We start from the raw sequence: 12,826 nt of genomic DNA, 5'->3' as shown, positions 1-12,826 counted from the left end.
ACTGTGTACCCCACGGACCTCAAGAACTTCCGCCCCATCTCGCTCCTCCCCTTTCCAGCCAAAGTCATCGAGAAGACAGTCAACAGACAACTCTCCGCCTTCCTCGAGGCCAACGGATCCCTCGACCCCTCACAGTCCGGGTTCTGAGCAAACCACAGCACCGAGACCGCCCTCATCGCAGCCACCGACGACATCAGGTCCCTGCTTGACAACGGGGAAACTGCTGCCCTCGTCCTCCTGGACCTCTCAGCAGCCTCCGACACCGTATGCCACCGCACCCTGATACAGCGCCTCAGCAACACCGGTATCCAAGGAGCGGCACTGGAGTGGATCACCTCGTTCCTCACCGGAATAACCCAGAGAGTCCGCCTCCCCCCGTTCCGATCCGCGGCCACCGAAGTCATCTGCGGCGTTCCGCAAGGATCCTCCCTCAGCCCCACCCTCTTCAACGTCTACATGAGCCCTCTCGCAGACATCGCTCGCCAACACAACCTCAACATAAACTCCTGCGCCGACGACAGCTGATCCTCTCCCTCACCAACGACCCCGCCACCGCCAAAGCCAACCTCCAAGAAAGAATGAAAGACGTCGCAGAATGGATGAAGATCAGCCGTCTGAAACTGAACTCAGACAAGACGGAAGTCCTCATCCTCGGACCATCTCCCTCTGCCTGGTAGGACTCCTGGTGGCCCCCTGCCCTGCCCCCTGCCCTGGGGATCGCACCCAAACCAACAGACCACACCCGCAACCTAGGCTTCATCCTGGACTCCTCCCTCACAAATGACCAAGCAAGTGAACGCCGTCTCGGCATCCTGCTTCAACACCCTGCGCATGCTCCGAAAGATCTTGTGATGGATCCCCACCGAAACCAGGAAGACGGTCACCCAGGCCCTCGTCACCAGCCGTCTGGACTACGGGAACACCCTCTATGCTGAAACCACAGCCAAACTCCAGAAAAGACTCCAGCGCACTCAGAACGCCTCAGTGCGACTCATCCTAGACCTCCCCCAGCCTCAGTAACCTTCCTGAGGTACCGACGGAGAGGGCGGTGCTTCCCTAAACCCGAGTCTGATGCAGGTGAGGTGAGGCTTGATACCTCACACGGGGTAGGTTTGAATAACCATCTGTCCTGTGTAGAGGTATTGTATAAGCTCACAACCAAATTGAATTGTGATAACTTTATGCTTTTCTTTTTTATGCACTTTTTGGCCCCTTGTTGGTCAAATTTAATTGTATGCAGTAGCTTATACTTGGAGGTCCTGAAGAAAGCCGGGGTACTATGAGCCAGGACGGCTGAAACTAGTAGACCACGACATCCGGCAGATTTGTTTATTGCCGAGTTACTATTTTTAATCAAGTTCATCGGCAATCACTAATAGAGTCTTTTGGTTTGCTGTTGATACTTTTTACACATCACTTTCACTTATTGTTCATTTCTTACACTGCACCCATCATTTGATTTGCTCAATTGTTTACTTCACTGGTCTCTCCTTGTGCCTAGCCCATGAGTTGTTGGTTTGTTGCCAGAGGAACTGAGGTGACAGGGGCACTCCGGGAGTTCCAAATGATGACACTGGCCACGAAGGGCAGTTGATGGAAATCCTAGTTGTTTTCTCCCCTCCTCAGGGTCTTCTTCTGTCATAGAGTCACATTTGTGTCAATACTTGTAGCGACTTTGGTCCTTAAGTGTGACGAATGATTTGATTTGACTATTCATTTTTAGTCTCTGTAGTGTTTTATCTTATTAGACCACCAGCTATTCTTTGTGTTGAACATCCCTCGCCGAAGCCACATCTCTGCCCACCTGAAAGAACTGCACTGGCTCCCCATCAACAAGAGGATCACGTTCAGACTCGTCACAAACGCACACAAGGCTCTCCACGACACGGGCCCGAAGTACCTCAACAGCCGCCTCACATTCTACACACCCACCCGCCAGCTCCGATCCGCCAGCCTCACCCTCGCCTCCGTCCCACGCTTTCGGAAGTCCACCGTCGGAGGAAGATCCTTCTCCTACCTGGCAGCCAAGACATGGAACTCCCTCCCCACTCACCTACGGCTGACCCTGGACCATCTCTCCTTCAGGAAACAACTCAAGACCTGGCTGTTTGAGCAATGTCAATTCTGTTTGCCTTTCCACCCTTTTCTCCTGATCGCAAGAGGGAACCAGAAGATTAGGAGAGAGTGAACAACACAGTTTATGGTTTCCTCCAGATCGTGTCCTGTGCTCTGTAACAGATATTTCCATTCTCCAGCTCCTCTTGTATTGGCTGTGGATACATCAGCCTAGTGACCGCAAGAGTTGTGTGGCCTTTCTTGGTAAGGATCCCTTTTCAAGAGTTTGCCTCAGGGTTTGGTATTCATACCATTTCTTGCCCAAGTTGCGGACTTCGTTTCACTCAACCCAGAATATGGTTTGTCCTTATTTCAGGGAATGATGGAGCTACCATGGATAATCCTGGCCTGCACTCTTTAGATGTGGGGAAAACGGTTCTGATATATTTGTTAAACTACGCATCCAAGTCTCTTTCTGCAAGATTTAGTCTGGTTGGATGGAGTCAGAAAAATTGGTATTTTGATGCTGAAGACCATCAACAGAATAAAAGGGGTTTGAGGGTGTATAAATATCCAAGCCCTAAAGAGAAGCAGAGGCAGAGTAAGGCACAAAAGCATTAGTGGAGTGGGCGGGGGTAAAAAAAAAATGTAATCTACATGGGCCAAAGCAGAGGTTACAGGGTAATTAATGTAATAGCCTTGAGGTGGGAGGCAATGGGCAAGAAAATACATGCACTCCCATGGAGTGACCAAAAAAAGGAGCTCCCAGCATGCAAGCAGAAGAAGGACACAAGTCATCCAATCAGAACCAAGAAAAGAAGAAATGTTCTACAGCTGGGACACAGAATAGGACTAAAAACCAACACTAAGAATCAAGGAATTTAGATAGACAAGAAAAGCCATCCAATCAAGAGCAAGGGGCTGACCGAAAGCTCACTTTATATGTATTCGAAACAACAGATTGCCTTTAACAACAAACAGTTAAAGCTGCCTGGAGGCAAGACCTAACAAAAAACTGAAAATGTAGATTACTTATTGTGAATTTAATGGCAAAGTTGTTCCAAACTTCGACCTATGAGTTTTGGGGGGCATAAGACTTGCCTCTATCACCAAGTCTCTTTAATGTGTATGTGGAGTCTTGTTTGATGAAGGATGATCTTGGGTGAAGAAGATACCTCGAATTATAGATGGATAACAGTGAGTAAAGCAGATTTTTTTTACCAAGGGGATCTGGGGGACATCCAGAGATAAGTTGTTTGAGGTCATAGAGAACCTAGGTGTGAAAAACACGCCTGTTATTCACTTCTTACTCATCTATATTATGGTGTGTATGTCCTCTATGCACAAGTCTTCTGTCCCTGCTTTCAAAAGCTAGGCAGGAGCAAGGAGTCCTAGGGGAGACATACAGAACATGGACTCCCCTTTTAAAGATAAGAAAAAATGATCTAGTCTCCTGCTACCCACACTACCCTCAACTTTTACACTATCCCCACCCAAATACAAAAGAAATACCTGGCCTCCTGCTACCTACCCTCACCACCCTTTACATTTGAGCCCACCACCCCCCAAACATATAAAATGTCCTTCTACCATCATCTATATTTAACAGCTCCCTCCACACAAAAAGAATATCTTGCTTCACCACCCTCTATGCCTTCCCTCACCCTCCTTACCTGCCATCCTCAGCCAGCGCAGGCCTGCAGAGGGATGTGCGGACAGAGGAATGTGGTGGTTGCCAAAGGTACAGCAGCACCCACATTGTCATACTTGTATTGCATCTATGAAAACAGGTATGAGGCAGAAGAAACGGGGCAAGACCAGCAACCACGATTACCCTACCACTCTTGCATCTGCACAGATCCAGGTGAGACGGAGGAGCAAAGGTCAAGCAAGTGCTTCCACTGGTGATGTAACTGCAGTCAGAAACAACCATTGTTACATCAAAGTGGTGACCAACCAGAATTAAGAACAGGTTATTCTCACTAATGGCTTCGAAAGGAAGCCACACACAATGAAGGAATGCCAGGATTTGACCCTAAGATGCTTGTTTAAAGTAACGAATTTCACTTGTGTGACTAGAAACCGCATTCTGTTGAGATGCAGCTGGACAACAAATACTCAGCTATTTAATGATTTAAGAAGCAACAATTGATGTAAAGCTTCCTTATCTGATCCAGAAGATGAAAAGGCTCCTTCGTTTATTTTCCACTGACAAGTCATTGTTCAGGATGGAACTGTGATGCTTGATATGGAAAATACCTTAAAAGGTCTTTGTCTTAATAGACTTGTTCAGGCCAACACTGGGGAAGGTCAGGCTGTGATTAAGGGCCATCCAATTATTCACTCCTTCTGCTACAAAGATTTCAAATCATACATTTTTATACCAAAATAATTAAATTATCTTCAAAAATGTATCAGCAGCAGCCAACTGGATCGATGGAAATGCCATAAAAAACACTAATAAGACAGAGGTGATGATTCTATGACACTCTGACTCCTATCTGTCGACAACACCAGTCTGAAAAAGATTGTTAAAGAATCTTGGCTTTCGTCTGGATGAAGGCCTCACTCTAACAGTAAGACAGCTGCAATTTGCTTTATACGATAAAAATGCTGAAGAAAATCACACTTTTTCTTTCTTTTCCATTTAGAAAATTCGTATTTCATGCTTTGATTAATTCTCGAGCTAGTCTAGTGCAATAACCTTTACCTGTACATGCAAAAAAGTGATGTCCAATTTGCAATTAAGTTAAAACACAGTTCTTTCTTGAATTTTCAAACTTGCCGCACAGCACATATTACTCCTTCCAAACAGTAACTTCACTGACTCCCACCCTCACCACTGAATTTTATTCCAATCTTTAGGTCTTGATCGCCGTGAAAGTACAAGCTCTGGTCTCTTTATGAGCAAGAAAACTGCCAATGATACAGGCCGACTTGGTTTCTTTGCTCTGCATTAATAGTGGACATGATCCTTCCAACCTTCGAGAAAACGTGATGTACAGGGTAGACCTCTGCGTACTTTCACCACTAAACACTGGAACTTGCTTCCTCCTTCTCTTAAAATATTTGAGAATCATGACCAATTTAGCAAATAACTCAAATCTACACTTTTTAGGTCAAGACTACTAGACAGTGTAAACTGTATGGTTGCAAAAGACTTACCATGAACCCACAGGGGTTTCCAGTTTGCAAATTGCCACGGGTTGGCTTTATGGTCTCTGTTATTTGATAGCTTCTTTTTCAATTATTTTCCTTGTCCATGGTGCTCCACTCCTCCCATGAAGCATAGCCTATTTACCATCTCTCTGACTGGCTGGCTTCTTTCCAGGAAAGAGCAAAAGAAAGGGCACTCAACTCGATGATAAAGGAGGCAACAGGGTGGAAGTTAGAGAGCAAGTGTCAATTCACACTGCCTGGAGATGGTCAACTGTGGTACAGTTAAATGTATTGCTGTGTAAGAACACATCAAGAGTCTGTGATCAGTGGCAGTATGCGCTATATATACCCATTTTAAGCTCTCCGAACTGGATCAAGCAGGGCAAGATTTTTGCACTGGTAAATATGGAATGTTCAAGTCTTTTTTAAAGATAATGACTATGAAATCTACTAATGCAGGGTGAATTTTGCAGGGTCTGTCTTGAATAGCAAGAGTTTTTCAACTCTTTATTTGCACTTGGGGCTGGTGGTTTAACTGAGGAGAGAGGTATTTTGGGGGTATAGCAGGTGATCGTGTGTAAGGGCAGGACAAAACTGTATTGAGTAAGTGTATGATGGTCCGGCAGTTAATCTAAATTTAACCTGGATGGCAACTGTTGACTGAATAGCAGGGCACATGTGCTCTCTTTTTCAGGCAGGCCGCCTGCCTGGCAGTGGCATTTAGAATTTTTCAGATTGTAACCCAAAGTCATTCCGAGGGTATTTGGCATTAATCATGGTGCAGAGTACTGTCTGCATGGAGTTCGGATGAGTCCTTATGGACGTTTTTGTTGGATTTATCTTTGGTGGCATTAGACACCTCAAAGTATTGCAAACATTTTTCTCAACATACTTTAGTCACTGCTGAGGTGGTGGCCACTTTTGTTTTAGACAGAGGGCTAAATGCTGTTGTGTGGATTATATGTCTGAGGATCAGCAGGATGAAGAATCTTTGTTAACAATTCAAAATAAATAGTTTAAAATTAATTTAAAACAAATTAATTCCAACTTACCAATTGATAACTTATTCAGGATTAAAAAATGTACTCCCCCCCCCCCCCCCGCCCCCAAAAAATACTATTTTTTGCTGGCGATGAATTCATAAGAGCACTCATAACGTAAGAACTTCAGAGTCTACATTATTCCTTCCACAAAAATCACAAATAGTATCTCAAATGTCAGTCTTGAAACACGTCTTCTATGGAGGCAAGGTTTCTCAGGTTATTGTTTAAAGGAGAAACGTTTATCTGCTCTGCTCTGCTTCTGGTTTCAGAATCTACCATAAAACCCTCCAGACGAAATAATTGCTGATTGACTACCCCATCCAAAATAAATGAAGTGCCTACCAAGGTTCGGTCATTCCAAACGGTAACTTTCACAGTTGCAGGGGCGATATCCAGTGCCCAGTGACTTGGCACTTTTAACTGGAGCCCTACTGAACCTGCTGGCTAGTCGTCAGTGCTAACTGCTGGGTCAGATAACTAAACCAGAATACTGATGTTAAGGCACTAGGTGGTCAGAGCAATTTATAGTTTGAGAACGCCAGCCTCTGCCTACAAATTCCAGTGTCATGGGTGCCCACAGATCCTGGTCACTAACCATGGCCACCACAAACAGCAAAGACTAAGCCTGAGACCGATTCCTTCCTGGGGTAGGGACTAGTGGTTCGGACGCATATAACGCTGGAGCCACTTGAGATAGAAAGGTGATGCCCTCAGTTCAAGACTAAGAGAACTCCTCTAGTGACCTCTATGAATACCCATGCCAAGGGATGAATTTGAGGCATTTCTCAAGTGATTTGGAAGCAGCTAGGAGGTGCGCACAGTCTTCACTGTAGCACAGAAAGGAAGGGATGACGGAGACTCACAATTTTCGATAGAAGGTGAAAGCGTTTCCACTGAACCCCAGGAAATGCAATTTATGGTGTGGACAACTAAAGCAACTGGCAGGGTGGGAGACCTTCATCCCCAGAGCTGGTATGGTTCCAAAACAGATCCTTTATTTTCAAGCAGATAGTCACTGGACCTCATTGGCAAGTGGGCACTCTCTACCTGAAAAGGTTCAGTCCACTCTCTTCTCCACAGGCAACAGTATCTACTCACACAGGACTACAAACAAAGTGTTTTCTTTTGAGTGCTGGACCCAGGCAAGCTGCAACCAGCAAAGTGGTATCTCTGAAACTCGATATTCTCAACAACACTTCAGTGCAGCTTCACCTTACACATCAGAAAATATTGAAATTTAAACTCAATTTCATCTTTCACATTTGGGGAGGAGTCGTCCGGTCCTGACAGAGCATGGGCACGGTATGATCAGTGCATGCAGGGGTCAAAACACTTGGTCCTCCCATTTGGACCACTAAGAGCTGGACCACTAGGAATATATACTGGCTGTCAGCCAAATCTTAAGAGATGCAGACTGAGGGAGAAAGAAGGAAGGGACTGGTCTTACTCTGAAATCGGAACTGATGCGACTTCGAAAGAATAAATAAAGGGGCTACCACCCATAGAGACTCCCTGGCTCAGCGAGGGGACTGGGGAATTAATGTGTGCAAAGTCTCAGGTCCAGCCTGGCACAAAGCCAGCCACCATTTTGATAGCCACACCTGGAGTCCAATGGACTTCACCTTTTACTGGACCAGGCAGAATGAAAAGCCTCATGCTCCACCAACACTGTATACCCACACCACAATCCCTCTTCATGCACGTCCCACAAGTGATAGAGGTAAAACACTGGTGAATGAGGATTGACAAGAACATTTTACACAGCAGATGCTAGTAACCATTTCCTCCAACAAGATAAAATTAACATAGCCCGCCCCTGCTTTTATAATTATGGTACTACCACTGTGAGCTCATCTCACAGACAGGCTGGAGAGGACAGAAGCCATTCTCTCAAAGATAAACTTTGGGTGCCTCCTCAAGTCCAAGTACAGCTTTTGGGTCTCAGGTCATTAAAACGTGAGAATATGCTGCTGGCTTGCATGAGTGTCAAGTTTACCAAGGGAAAACAACAGTCAACAGAAAAATAGACATACGATTGGGGGTACAGCTCTTCAAAGCTTTTTATAAGCATTTTCATTATATATGTTTTATAGAAAAAAAAGTTATTTGTTTGGATCATTTAACACAATGGTTTTTAACACAAGAGAACCCCACCATTCCTATAACATCTTCTTTACAATAACTCTGCTTCCTCAGTTTCCCATCATTTGCCTTATGCAGCTGCTCCGTCCTATTTGCTATGCTTTACTTTCAGTCGACCTTCAGCTTGGAATAACCGGTCGCAAGTATTTAATTTGTGCCTTATGGAAGTGCCAACTACATTTGCCCTCCAGTATTTGCTGGTTCCAGGTATTGTGCATTATATGCAAATTGCCTTGAGCACCAGCCATGTTTTCTTGAAAATGCTAAACACTTGTCAACCAGAGGTACTCGTCTCCAATCAAAGATGTGGACACCCCTTTGACCCTAAGATGTGATTTTTCAAACAATACTGCAACTATTGAAACGTAGCTTATTTGTCGATAATTGTGACTGTCACCTGTTTTCATTCTCATAACCTTACTACTACACCTGCTTGTTATACTACCAAACTTCTTCAAACACATGACTGATTCTAGAAAGTGCCTGCATTAAGGTATAATACGCTTCATCTCACCTCTGGGAGCTTGACTCCCATGCTTGCAGATCCCTTTGTTCTATTTTTTTACAATTCAAAGCACTTTATAATAAATACATTTTCAGGCTTTACCTAAATATGAACTTTGGAGTTTCTTTGACACATCTATGCTGCAAAAATATCTGCACAGCCACATTCCCACCTCAGTTAACTGTTCTAGACCTCCCACCTCTGCATTTTTGCTCATTTTCAATTTTTTTCCAGTAAATCATTATAGATCAAAGTGCACTATGAAATGGTGGACATTTGAGTCCACTACTGGGATTCAATAAGTATGATTGTAGCTTTCATATGCATTTTCAATTAACACATTTGTATTACTTCAAACTTTTAGCTGTGTACTAGGATTACTTTAGTATAAACATTGTAGATCTTCAGTTCGCTTCAATAAATACATTCCTTGATGAAGTTATTGGGTCTTAAAGTGTGGGAAATGCCTTTTGAGAGATGTGGATCCTAAGACATACTGAAGTGTTAACTACTTCATGTGAAAGCCTTGGAAATGTAAAAGTGACAGCAGGTTGTAGGTTGTGGGTGCTGAAATGCTGTTAGCATCTTAAATCCTTTTGCTGAGGGTGGGGTGGGTGTTGAGTCTTGGGGCTCAGAAAGGGTTGTAGAAAGATCACAAGTGTCAACAAATTGGTGTTAGGGCTACCTAGGCAGTAATACAAATTGTCTTGATACCATATCATAGGTGGAAGCCTGACCGGCATCACTAGAGGGCAAGGAAATTTCTTAGAAATTATAGTTTTAAGTTACTACTATCTTCTTCAGGATCCTGGAAAATCAGGTAATGCCAGCAATGGGTTAGCATATCATCTTGTGACTGTATGACAAGCAAAGCCAAGTGGGTTCAGTGTTACTTGGGAGACGCATTCAGGCACAATAAAAAGGGATGCCCTTATTCTTGAAATAAATGGCTATTATCAAACTCATATCCTAAGGCTTCCCAGATAATTCCAATAAAGGCAAGCTTGTACATACCCCACAATTGGAAATAGCCCTCCCTGGGATCTAGAGAAATTATATTAAAATATCAACAGGTTGGAATGCCACAAAAATTAGTGGCTGTCAGGTATCATAAATTCACACTTTTCATACCGAAAGAGTATAACAATGGATTTGGACATTTTCAACAAGAAGCTTACAATTTTAAATGCATTTTTTCCAATAATTAGTCTTCCCAGGCATCAATACCGTTTAATTAACCCCGTCGTAATGTATGATGTGCACAGTAGAACATGTCCAAATAAAAATGTTTAACATGGGGTATCACAAAAAGAACCCCCTAACCTCAATGCTTGTTTTAGCATAGTATATGAAGATATGTGTATCAGCTTAGATAGTGACCCTTTGGCAATGAAAAAGGGGCCAATCTATGTGCTAATGTGCACCTGCAAAGCTGCAGCTCTGTCACAATAGGTCATTTCGAAGAGATGGAACCACACCTCTGATCAATCTGCTGGTTTGAACAACCCTGAACTGTTGCGTTTCCCAAGAAAAGCGTAATACAGCGAAAATGATTCTTCAACTTAAAGAGAAAACCACGAATTGGATAACAGATTAAATCAAGCCCCACCTCTTTCCCTCCCTTTATCTTAGTGAAACGGACACATTAAATTGTTTGGGAGCGCCACAGCGCCACCAACGTAGATCAATGCAAAAAAAAGAAAAACCTCCCACCGTGTGCAAAGAAAAAAAAGGCGAAAAAGACAATTGTTAAATACCACAAGATGCCCCGTTATTTTTCAATTTTCAGAGTTCTGCAGTAAAGCAAGGAAGCTACCCTGGCTAAATGCACCCGGAGTACTACAACACGGGTGTGCAATGCTTTAACGCGCACTGATCCAGAAAAAGACACCATTTAGTACAAGCCATAACTTAATAAAAGCCATGTTATGTCAATCCACGCCTTCATTGTTCCAAGGGCAGTTCCCCACAGTTACAAACACTGTAATCTACCAGACATCATCAAAAAAACTCTGCCACCAGCAGAAACGGATCTAAAACGTTTTTTTCTTCACAAACATTAACACTGATTGACATTGATGAAAAAACTGGGGAGTATAGGTGCATCAATCGTTTTTGAGATTTCTATTTTTTTTTTACAAAAAAGCAATCCTACATACCAGTATTTCAAGGACGAGCATTAATATTTTGTTAGCTAATCTTTCTTAGCACCCTATAAAATACAGACGGTAAGAAAATCTACAACATGCGTTGTTAAAGAACGGACAGTCGATATGTGAGAAAAAAATAGACTGGAGAAATAATATCCAGTCCACTTTCGATGGCTTATTTTTCGGCTATAACACACCATAACGTAATGCATTGCATACAAACTTACCTTTCAAGTAGGCTTGAACGAGATCTGCAACTGGCAAAATACCGAGAAGATGTGCTGTATACTTGGGCAGAAGCAGGGGGTTCGAACGTCTTAAAAATGCCATCTGGGAAATAAAAAAACATACTTTGTCCAATGGTCAGTGGATGGAGAAAACGGTGTTTAAGATTCGCCAACCTTAGAAGAAAAAAAGAAGGAAAAAAACGTCGAAATATCCAAAGATTAAAGGCAGAGGCAACCAGCCACACGACTCTTGGGGTTAGCAACTTTGCAATGGCAAACACGCGTCTCCTGATTGGATGGAAGGGCAGCGTCTTTAGTGTCTGCACTATCTCCCTTTTCGCCCCCTTTCTGCAGCCTGCGAAAGTGCCGTGTGCCATTTTATACTTGTTAACACTTGACAATGCAAACACTAACAGTGCAAAGGTCTGAGTTTGTTTGAGCGCTGTAAAGAGCCTCGCTCGTATCGTTTAGTGCTCTTGACCGCATGCGTGGCAACATTATCAGCAATACGTTTTCACCGACCAACTTCAAATTGAAGTTTTAAATCGACGCGAAAGCGTCAAGCAAAAAAAAAAAAAAAAAAGACTTCTTTTATGGTGGAAATTGGGCTGAAGATTAAAAAATAAATATACCATAGCCATGCCAAATATAAAATGTTTGACTTATAAAAGGGTCGATGTTATTTCTGTTTACATTTTAAACGGTAAGGATAAAGTCCATAACCTGACACTAGAGCAACAAAAACTTTACTTCCAATGGGTACGAGTAAAGCGCCTTGAACAGTTTCCCCTTAAAATTCACTTTTTAATGACCCCTCCCCCACCCACCAACGTTTACAGACCCAATCCAACCCCACTGGCCTCTGAACAAAATGCTTGGAACACGGAGTGTTTATGTGGAACACCTCACGCTCCCTTCCCACTTTGCCCAAGAACCTAAAAAACATAAATAAAATGAGTATCGAAGGTCAAGTAATGCATGTAGCTCCTCAAATGTGATAAGTTGTTTAAAATGCTATCAACGTGCAGAAATTGCCATAGTGGGAACTGGTGATTTGCAAAGATGCGCAAATTGAATGGACTCATCTACATATGTATGGAGACTTTCACCACTCCTGGCTGGTTGGCTTTCCAAATAAGTGGGCAGGGCCATACGATGCCCCAAACTGTTGGACTTTTTATCTGTCCGGTAGTTCAAACTACTGCAGATGGTCTGGGTGGATTTAAGAGTAGACGTCAGACCTTTCTTTGGCTCATTCCAAATACTGCCAGGTACTTCCAGGATTAAACCGAGAAACGCCTCGCTCCCAGTTTACCCCTCTCCTCTGCAGTTTATTTAACGGTGCAAAACGTTAAAAAAATATTTGTAAATCACTTTTCGGCACGAACTGCCATGGGGGGTATAGCGGCGTTTTTCTAACCCTTACTCCTTTAGGCTTCCAGTCATGTTAAAGAGGTGAGAATTTATCACGGATTCTGAGATGTATGCTTTACTGAAAATGTAGAACACATTTCAGTTATTGAAGTCACAACTTAATTCAGAAAT

At 43.3% G+C, this 12,826-nt stretch overlaps 1 protein-coding gene across 1 annotated transcript in view; it reads right to left on the bottom strand.

Moving 5' to 3' along the window:
* Positions 1-11,633, bottom strand: part of EPC1 (enhancer of polycomb 1) — a 1,373,110-nt gene extending 1,361,477 nt beyond the window's left edge. Inside the window, exon 1 of the mRNA XM_086941549.1 lies at positions 11,282-11,633. The gene's annotated coding sequence lies outside the window, so the exon portion shown is untranslated. The remainder of the gene's footprint in view (positions 1-11,281) is intronic.
* Positions 11,634-12,826: the final 1,193 nt, after the last annotated feature.

Source organism: Lissotriton vulgaris, chromosome 10 (genome assembly GCF_964263255.1).
Source record: "Lissotriton vulgaris chromosome 10, aLisVul1.2, whole genome shotgun sequence".
NCBI lineage: Eukaryota > Metazoa > Chordata > Amphibia > Caudata > Salamandridae > Lissotriton > Lissotriton vulgaris.
Note: the sequence above shows the minus strand (reverse complement) of the source record. Positions and strands in the feature narration are given on the sequence as shown.